Raw genomic sequence first — 9487 nt, 5'->3', positions numbered from 1 at the left:
GTGAGTTTTTAAAGGCCATATGACTTCTTCCTCTATACTTTTCAAACCTTTTTGTACCTGTGGGAAAAGCACTAAGTGTAGTGTACTTCAAGCTGTGTCGAACGCACACAGAATAACAGATTATTTATAGCCATAGAATAACATTGCAACCCATCCGATAGAGGCTGCTGGCTTTTAGGATTTCGGTTACATTCAGTCTTGTCCTTTGTGGTCACCCCTTATTGCTCACGTCTACTTTGAACTCATACTGATGGTTCGTGTGAATGCACAGGAGAGATGAAGGACATGGGTTGACATTTGTATATATTGAAGGATATTCTCTACATAAATTTTGTTGTTTTGTTCCCTACAGACCCTCAGAGAGAGAGACAGACATGTGGCCAGTCCATCCACTTAATGCCCTTTGAAAGCACTCCCGTGGCAGACATGGAAATGCTTTTAATAGAACAAATTACTTGGACTTTGGTGCCCCCTGTCTGTTGTCACCTGCATCACCAAGTTCCCTCTATGGTGCTCTGTTTGCCGGCTCAGCTTGGTTAAATATCCATTCCCCAAGAAGCCCCATGAATGTGCTCACAAATCGGCAGGGCCAAGTGGGTGTGACTGGGATGCTGTGTTACGAAAGCTGGTTTAGACGGTCAAAGCAGTTCCAGTCCATGAAGAGACCACAGAGCCTGTTTTTGTGAGATGTTCCTTTCACCTGAACAGCAAAGAGGTGCTGAAAAAGGAGCTTATGCTCAGTAACCGCTTAGCTTGTAAAAAGTGAAATATGGCTGCATTCTTCCAATATTTTGTCTGTTTACAGATGACAGGGGCCTGAATGTCATTTGATGCAGGCCTGGCAGTCTGCTGCTGAAGGGAACTAGAGGGAGAGAGAGTCAAGAGAATTAGAATGTATTTCAGCAGCTAAAGCAAGTGGTGCATTGCTGCAACTGAGGGAAGGAGGGAGTTTGAAGGAGAGCAGGTGGGAGGAGGAGAAGGAGGTTTTTGCAGCAAACTGTTGCTAGGAAACACTTGTGGCATCTCTTCTCCCTCTCTTTGAAATGCCAGAACTAACTGACAGAGAAGTGGGAGTGAAATGTCAGTTCTATCCTCCCAGGAGTTTGGAGAAAGTGGTGCATGTTTCTATTTAAGTAGCCATGTTTATCGAAGGGTTCAGGCTGGAGTCAACACCAGCCTTTCTTCTGCTGAGTGTTTAAGATGCAGACAGAGCTGGCTGCTGTTTCTGCTGCTTCATGCTTGCTGTCTCTCTGTCTGCTCGACTGTCTTTCTGCATTTTCCTCCTTATATTCTCCACTCACTCACTCACTCACTCATTCACTCACTCACTCACTCCTTTTCAAATTCCAAGCCATATGGTCCATCAGTGTAAAGCTCTGCCCAGATATTTAATTATCAAAGCTGTCTGGCTGCAAAAAGCTCAACTCTCCACTGGCTGCTATTGAGTCCATTCCTCTACACTCACTTTATTGTAATTCAGGGCAAGTAAGCAGCTCAGAATTAGAATAAAAGCATTCAAATTCTGCAGTGACCTCATCTGCACCACAATACATCAGCAGAGTATAAAATACACCTGCTGCAAACAGATGCAAAAATCAAATAGCTTTTCTCTGGATTTCATTTCCTACTTGCTGCGGGGGTTATTCATTAAAAAAAGCAGAATATTAGGTCTGCACAATATGAGATTTATCCAATTATTATTGTGAAAATAATCAAAAAATATCAATCAAAATATACAAAAGACCATCTGTATATATATAACCCTCCAATAATACACAAATCAGCTTTGATTATCGTTCCAGCAAAGAGCTGAGGAAACAACATTGCACACAGATCAGAGACAGTAACCATGCACCTTACAGCAAAATTTCACCAGCCGTCTTTTGCTTTTACAACATATATCTTGCAAGTCTTTAATACCACATGCTTTACAACACTTATCCATGTAGCCACTTGTCACTCTCCCACTGGGAGATGAGAAAAATTCATCCTATTGATTGACTTGCATGACGCCTTAAAGCTAATTATCTTATAATAAATGCCAGCTACATGATTTTTCCTTATTAAGTTTACATGAGTCTTATGCCTGCTGACTGCACTGCACTGCACATGTAATTGGAGCCCTACAAGGAGTCACCTTATCATATGTTCAATACAAATATGTACAACATGATTCAGTAGTTATTATTTTCCACCACAATGTATGTGAGAGTTATTAATGACAGTGTAAGAACTTGAAATGAAATGTCTCTATGTGTGAGAGAACAGAGTACAAGCATGAGTGTGATAGAAATGCATGTGGTGCAAAGCAAACAATAACGGAAGGTTATTTATTTTTTCACTTTCTGCCGCCTATAACTCTCAGTTTTCTGTGTAACTTTTGGTAAAGCAACAAAAAGTCAATAAAGTTTCCCTTTTCCAGTAGGTAAATGGGTGTGTTTTCTAAAGGCCAAAATCAATATTGACTGTGGGGAGGGGGGGTGTCCCACTGCCTGTGCCTGTGGCTTCCACAGCAGGCTGCTTTTCCAACAGTCCCTGCTTTGTGTTTGTACCCACTGCGCCTGCAGCCACACTGCAACTTCTCCGTATGACTGGTACGTACATTAACCCATGCTTTTTCACAATTTCTCTTCATTCTTTAAGGCAAGTTTCTTTCTCTAGTTCTGACCTGATTGCCTGATGATGATGCTGTTGAGGGTCGTTGCAGCGCTTGTATTATATTGTGAGTATTCTATTTTTTGTACAGTACACTGTATCAATATTCAGCATAACATATGCACTATGCCAGGACTATTTTAGTGCATGCATGCATTTGTAGACACCCACTCACATGCACATTACACACAGCAAGTTTCCATTTATCGCTGCACACTAATAAGATTCCTATTATGGAAACAATAAATGGTGTATAAATGTCCGCCTGCCCCTGCAAATTACCATGAACTGAGCCCTATTAGGAGACTGTAAACACAGACCTTGGGGGGGGGGCATTGCTTGAGACACTGTGTGTTGGCACATTTGGATGACACATTTAAAGCATGAGTGAGTGCTTAATGCAACATTACATCATTGCATCTAACTAAAGAGCTTAAGGCACACAGTAACTCTGGGGGATTGTTGAAAATGAGACAGACATCTTGTTACTAAGGTAAAATGATTCATGACACACAGTAGACACAGTCAAGAGTCTTAAAAATCTGTACTCAATCAGTGTCATATCAAATCTGTTTATTCTATATTAAGGTTTATACCCTAAGGCAGAAACTGCATACATTAACAACCAGTTAGTAAAACACTAGTCAAAGCTAATCGTGCTAAGGTATGCTTGCATGAAAAAATGAAAAAGTTTGCATGCTGAGGAAAATTACTTTATCATGCCACAGCCAAACACTACCTGACTCTCTCCTAGTCATTAAGGCCTTAGTGATAAGCAGCTTCTTTCAATCACCGAGCTCAGTGTGTGTTCCTGCGCCAGGATGGCGTGATTGAAATATTTTTTTCATGCTTCTGAGGTTAATGAAGATCAAAGACTCATGTCTGAGCAGTTTAATTAGTGTGCAGTCAAACACACTATGAACTATGACTCCGTCTGTCTATATAGACAAGCAAGGATACCCTAAATAAGTGTGGCTAGCGACGTGAGCTAAGACTTACCTGGAAACTTTGAAAATAGTTAAAGAAAAAACATGCTTACCAATAGCAATTAACCATTTCCATCAAGTCAATAAAGGTTTTTCTATTAACACTTGATGGTGAGTTAAAGCCTTATCTGAAGTCATTCATCCAAACTATTTCACACTCAACATTGCACATCCCAGGATCCTTATTTATACACCTGCCATAGCATCATAGCGCCCCATAACAATGCTAAACCCTGGCTTCCTTTTCATCATAATAATAAGACTTCAGCAGGCTTGAGCTGTCATCAAGAAAAGAGAGAAAATAAATACAAACTATCAGATTGACCTAATGGGAATTTTTAACTACAGAATTCAAACACTCTTCATATTAGGGGGTATTATGTTTGCACACAATTTAAATTAGAATGAGCTGCAGTCAGTGAATTAGTGAACACAAACCCAGCTGGATTAAAGTTAGTCAGCCTTCGCGGCCCCATAATGGGTGAGTTCCAGGCAGTGGCAGTCATATTTAACCTCAATAGCATCCAAAACCTTCTGAGTGATGCATTATATGTGGTATTATCTGAAAAGTAATAAAATCTAGGACTAAGTAACTAAAACCAAAATTAAAGGTCACCCCAAATATCAGTCTCACAGAAGTATGATTTAATCCTTGAACGAAGAAAGATATTTGAAACCATTTTTATTTTAATCCTTCTTCCTTAACTCTCTTAATTCCAACTCTTATAGTTCCTTTCCTCTCCCTAAGATGTGATGTTAAGTTGCTCTTTAGAACATGAAAAGAGGGAAAGAGGAGAATTTCAAATCTCTGACAAGAGCACTGACAGCGACATCAAGGTGAAGAGAAATTACACAGCAGCCAATGACAGGAGACCTCAGACTGTGACTCAGAGAAAAAAGGTCAGAAAGACTGGAAGTAGGAGACTTTCCTCTGGACCAACAACTGACATCAGCTGCACCAGGCTCGGAGGCATCTGCCAGCCAAACCGGTACATCTGCCAGGGCCGATACCTGAAGGACAAGTGCTCGGGGGCTAAGACGCGACAGTGCTGCATGGAAGGTACAGTGACACAAGAACACATGCAGCTTTAACTTCCAGCAAGCTTCTGTAGACACATACACACTGCTGTTCTGTTTGAAGCAGGGATTTATTGCAGCGCTTTTCCCTCTCTGACTCATAAAAACATTATTGCGGCTGTATCAGTGTATGACACACCACTGATAGAAAATACATCAGTAAATGACATTGAAATAGGGCCTTTCTGCTGTAATTGGCCCTATTTCTACATGAATGGAACATGTAGTGACTCAGACTGGATGTTTTTCAAAATTACATTTGCTGTTTTTGTATGCCATGATGCAGCCCTTAAATCGTGTATTTTGGTAATAAAAGTATTACATTTACTGTAGTTGGAGCCTGGAGTGTCCTTTGTGCTGGTCACAACAACAACAGAGTGAGGGCCTGCGACGCACATGGCTGTGGGGCTTTCAACTCTATAAGGTGATTCTTCTTGATGTTTACGCTAAAGCCTGAGTGGACTACTGTCTTTTTCAGGCTCTGTACTCTGGCAGGGCAAGAGCTTTAGCAGCTATTTCATTTTACAGAAGAGCATGGTGGTCAGTCTGGCTTTAAATGGGTGAAAGGATGTACTTTTTCTATTTATTGGTAAATTTTGACAAACTGCCACAGGCCTTTTTAACACTTCAACATAATTCTGGTCTTTCATGTCACTCCTCTTACAGAAAGAATGGCCTTCATAAAGCAGTGGACCTGGTGTGTGATGACTACAGTGTCATCAACGCTCCATTCTCAGGCTCCCTGGCAGGCCCAGTGAGGCAGACAGACCCAGATGGTAATCAGTTTGATGGGGTGAAACTTCTCAGTGATGGTAAGGACAATATGTGAGTTTAGTATGAAAGGGAGTGCAGCAAAGAAGCGAGTTTCTGAAGATTATTAACCACTATTTGAATTTTTAGGATCAAGACATGAATGTATATCAAAAAAATTGAGTGCAAGGGTTAGTTAGGGTTAGTAACGCAAATGTATGTTTAGTAATGAGAGTACCTTAGACCCCGTTCACACTGGGAAAATCAATCCGGCTAGAGCAGAATTCGAACAACGTAAATCGAATATATCCAGATTGATTTCAATCTATTGGCTTACATCTAGCTCAGGTCATAACGCAAATGTGGATAGCGAGGGACGTGATACTTTCGGGTTCACTGGGACAGTGTCCGGGTCGTGTACAAAAGCCGTATGTAAACAACCGTCGAACTATGACAGCTTTGCCCCGAGTTTATTTTTAACAGACAACTACAAAGGAATAAACTGCTTTTTGTGAACGACGCAAGCGCGCACGCGGTCCTCCCTGAATGGACTGTATATTACGAGGCGCCACCTAGCGGTTTGGAGGACAACAAACAGGCCGGGTTAAACTGTATTGAGCGTGGACACACACGTGTGATAGCCAGATTTTTGAAAATAGGTCTGAATGTATCCAGCTTAAAGGCTATCCGGATTCAATCCTACTCGAGCTGAATTGACTTTCTCCAGTGGTGCCTTACAGCAGTGGTCCCCAACCACCGGGCCGGGGACCGGTACCGGTCCGTGGGTCATTTGGTACCGGGCCGCACAGAAAGACTGAGCAAAACATATATTTTTCATTATCTGAGTCTGAAAGCTGTTTCATTTATAAATCGATCAGATTCATCCGCCTGTGCCTTTAAGCACCTGCCCAGACGCTTGTCTCGGTCACGGCGCCCCAAAATTAAGCCCACAAGCAGCAAAAATGAATAAAAAACAAACGTCTTTGGAGAGCTTCTTCGGAAAGGGGAAAAGGCCTAACGAGGAGACAGAAGAAGAGGAGCATACCCCTTCAAAGAAAAAGAAACCCGCATTTAAAAGACTATATCAGGAGTCCTATTTAAAATACGGATTTATTGCAACAGGTGATTCTCACACACCAAGTCCGCTCTGAGTGATATGTGGCGACAGACTCGCAAATGAGGCAACGAAGCCTTCAAAACTGCGAGACCGAGCACCCTGCATTAAAAGACAAGCCATGGAAGAAAACATGAACAAGAACGACTGAAGCAATAAATGACGGCCAAAACAAAATTACGGAGTGGACTGGACATAAGAAACACGCTTCGGGTGTCATTGTCTCCCATTATCCCCAGATGGGACCGCCTCATTGCTGAGAAAGCTCAAAGGCTCCCACTAATTAAGCATAAGAGTAAGTTGTCTCTTTATGCACTTTTTTTTCTGTGCCGGTCCGTGAAAGTATTGTTTTACATGATACCGGTCCGTGGTGCAAAAAAGGTTGGGGACCGCTGCCTTACAGGATCTAAACGACCCTGTCACATGGTTAAACATGCGGAGTAACAGTGACCTAACTATTATGTGATCAAAGTAATAGTGCAGAAAACTTCCCCTAAAGCACCATGGCATCTCTAAAGCCACATTGAAAAAAAAATCACAGGACACAACAGTTCAGTTTTCTGGGCATCTCCTTATAGACGTGGAAAAAGTTGAAAAATATTTATCACAGCAGAAAACAGGGAAGACATGGGTTTAATTAATCCACTGTAACCTTGCAGTGTTTTCTCTGGAAGTAGTCTTGTAAGCTGTAGTTTATGGGGCTACAGCCTGGGCAAAGGCGATGCTTGATTTATTATGGTGGAGGTATTACATGGGGATGAAAAACAGTGATTTAGAGGGATTAGTCAAGGTGTTCAAATGGGGGCCTGAGACTCCATTGAACTCTTAGTTGCCTCTAACACTGGGACTCATCTTCATGTAAAAACCCCATCAAAGGCTGTTCACGAGTAATGACCTCCTACTAAAAGTCATCATTACAGAACAAAGCAGTGCATCTGCGCTTGATAATGCCCATGCATGTCTTTACGGCGCATATATGTGCTCATGTGAATAATCTATTTTAAGAACATCCTGAGTTGATAAGATGCTGGAACGATGAGTAAACATCATTAGTTCTCATTTTGCCTCTACCCCTAATTGAACTGCATTATCAGAGGAACACATGTACTGTCAGCTCCTTTCATCTCCGGGTAAAGCACAGACATGATTAGACATCACAGAGACACATTACCTCGCCATGACACCCACATTAATGCTGAGACACTGATCATTAGGTGCTCGAAGGATTTAATGATGCTGTTGAGTTGGCTCTAAACTAGCTTAGTTTGAGGTTGTTTGTTTCTAAGTTGGCAGCAAACTTGTTTTTGTGTGCAGGATTAGGGAAAGGAAGGTGGTACTGTTTTATTTTAAGGTGTCTTAAACTCATTATGTTTGTCCATTTGGGATTATGAATGAGAAACTGTAAATCTGTTGTTGCAAGGATATATATATATATATATATATATATATATATATATATATATATATATATATATATATAAATTGACTTTGGAGTTATTTTTTGGCTCGTCCTGCGACACAAATTCTATTGATTTTCACTGAAAAATATTTAAAAAAAACATTATAAAAGCATTAATATCCTTAAAAGTATTATGATTTATGAGTTTCTCTGTCATCTAGTGTTCTGTGTGAAGATCTTCAACATCCGTCCATACCGTTATTTAGGCCCGGTGGCTCAGGGAGAAGCCTTGGGCTATCTGTTACCGCTGCAGGAACGCTTCTCTGGCATCACATCACACCTGGAGGTGCAGATGTGTGATGGCACTGACCCATCCCCCTTCATATGACATCTGACTGTTCTTAATCTGTATTTTCATAATCTTTATATTTTTCTATTATTATTTTCTTCTCAATGCATACAATGAGCTGGAGAAATGTAATTAAACCTGGATTATTAATATATTTTTTTGCTTTTTAGTGAAATTATGAATGTCTTTTATTGAATGGTGAAAAAAAGATACCAGTTTCATTTCTGCTTTTGTTTAAGAACTGGTTTCTATTCCTTGTATCGCAGCTTGAGTGAACTCTATTTACTGTTATCCTAAAAATAAACTGCTCAGTTAACCCATTACTGACAATATGTACTCTTTATTTTGTTACTGTCTATTCTGGATTAGATGGTTGTTTCTCTGCAGAAAGGAGCGGCCACATGTACACTATTATTGTAATGAGCGACAGACACCAACAGATGGAGCTGTTTTGCAACAAAACTATCAGGAATACAGCATATAGCAGCCATGAGACTGGATATGAATGTAATCATTTTAAATGTGTAGCTTTGTAAGAACTGCATGCAAACACTGAAATAAGCACACCTGACATCATCTTATGACAAAACAGTGTGACGGTCACCACCACATTAACCCAGCAGACATGGGATCATCATGTGATGCAGCTGCAGAGTAAAAATAGGAAGGTAAGAGTTTCAAAATCAAACAATTGTGACATTTTTTTTATTTTTAGAAAATATGTATAGTATACCGGGACATGGCTTGAACAGATATTTTTATGTGATTACGAGTTCATTGAGACGTTATGTTATGTTTGCAGATGTTAGCTAAACAGTTAGCTGTGTGCGCCAATTAACAAATTGCTAAATTGAATACTGTCGAAAATAAAAAGTTAAATATAATAAAAATATGTTAAAATTTCGATAAGCTATTTACATATTTAAGCAAGTAAAATATTCCAAGTAAATGTTATGCTGTTAACGCTAAATGTCATGGCTAATTATCATGTTAGCTAGCTAACCGTACACTAAGCTAGTAGTACATCAAAGCTAATGTTCAGCTATATACTAATGTACAATAAATAATAGGTATAATGTGCTTAAATAATATGACATACTGTGGCGATGTAAAGCAAAGTTAAAAAACTAAGCGTGTTGCTATTGAATGCAGCTTTA

Source organism: Parambassis ranga, chromosome 14 (assembly GCF_900634625.1).
Source record: "Parambassis ranga chromosome 14, fParRan2.1, whole genome shotgun sequence".
Taxonomy (NCBI): domain Eukaryota; kingdom Metazoa; phylum Chordata; class Actinopteri; family Ambassidae; genus Parambassis; species Parambassis ranga.
This window is presented reverse-complemented; position numbering follows the sequence as displayed.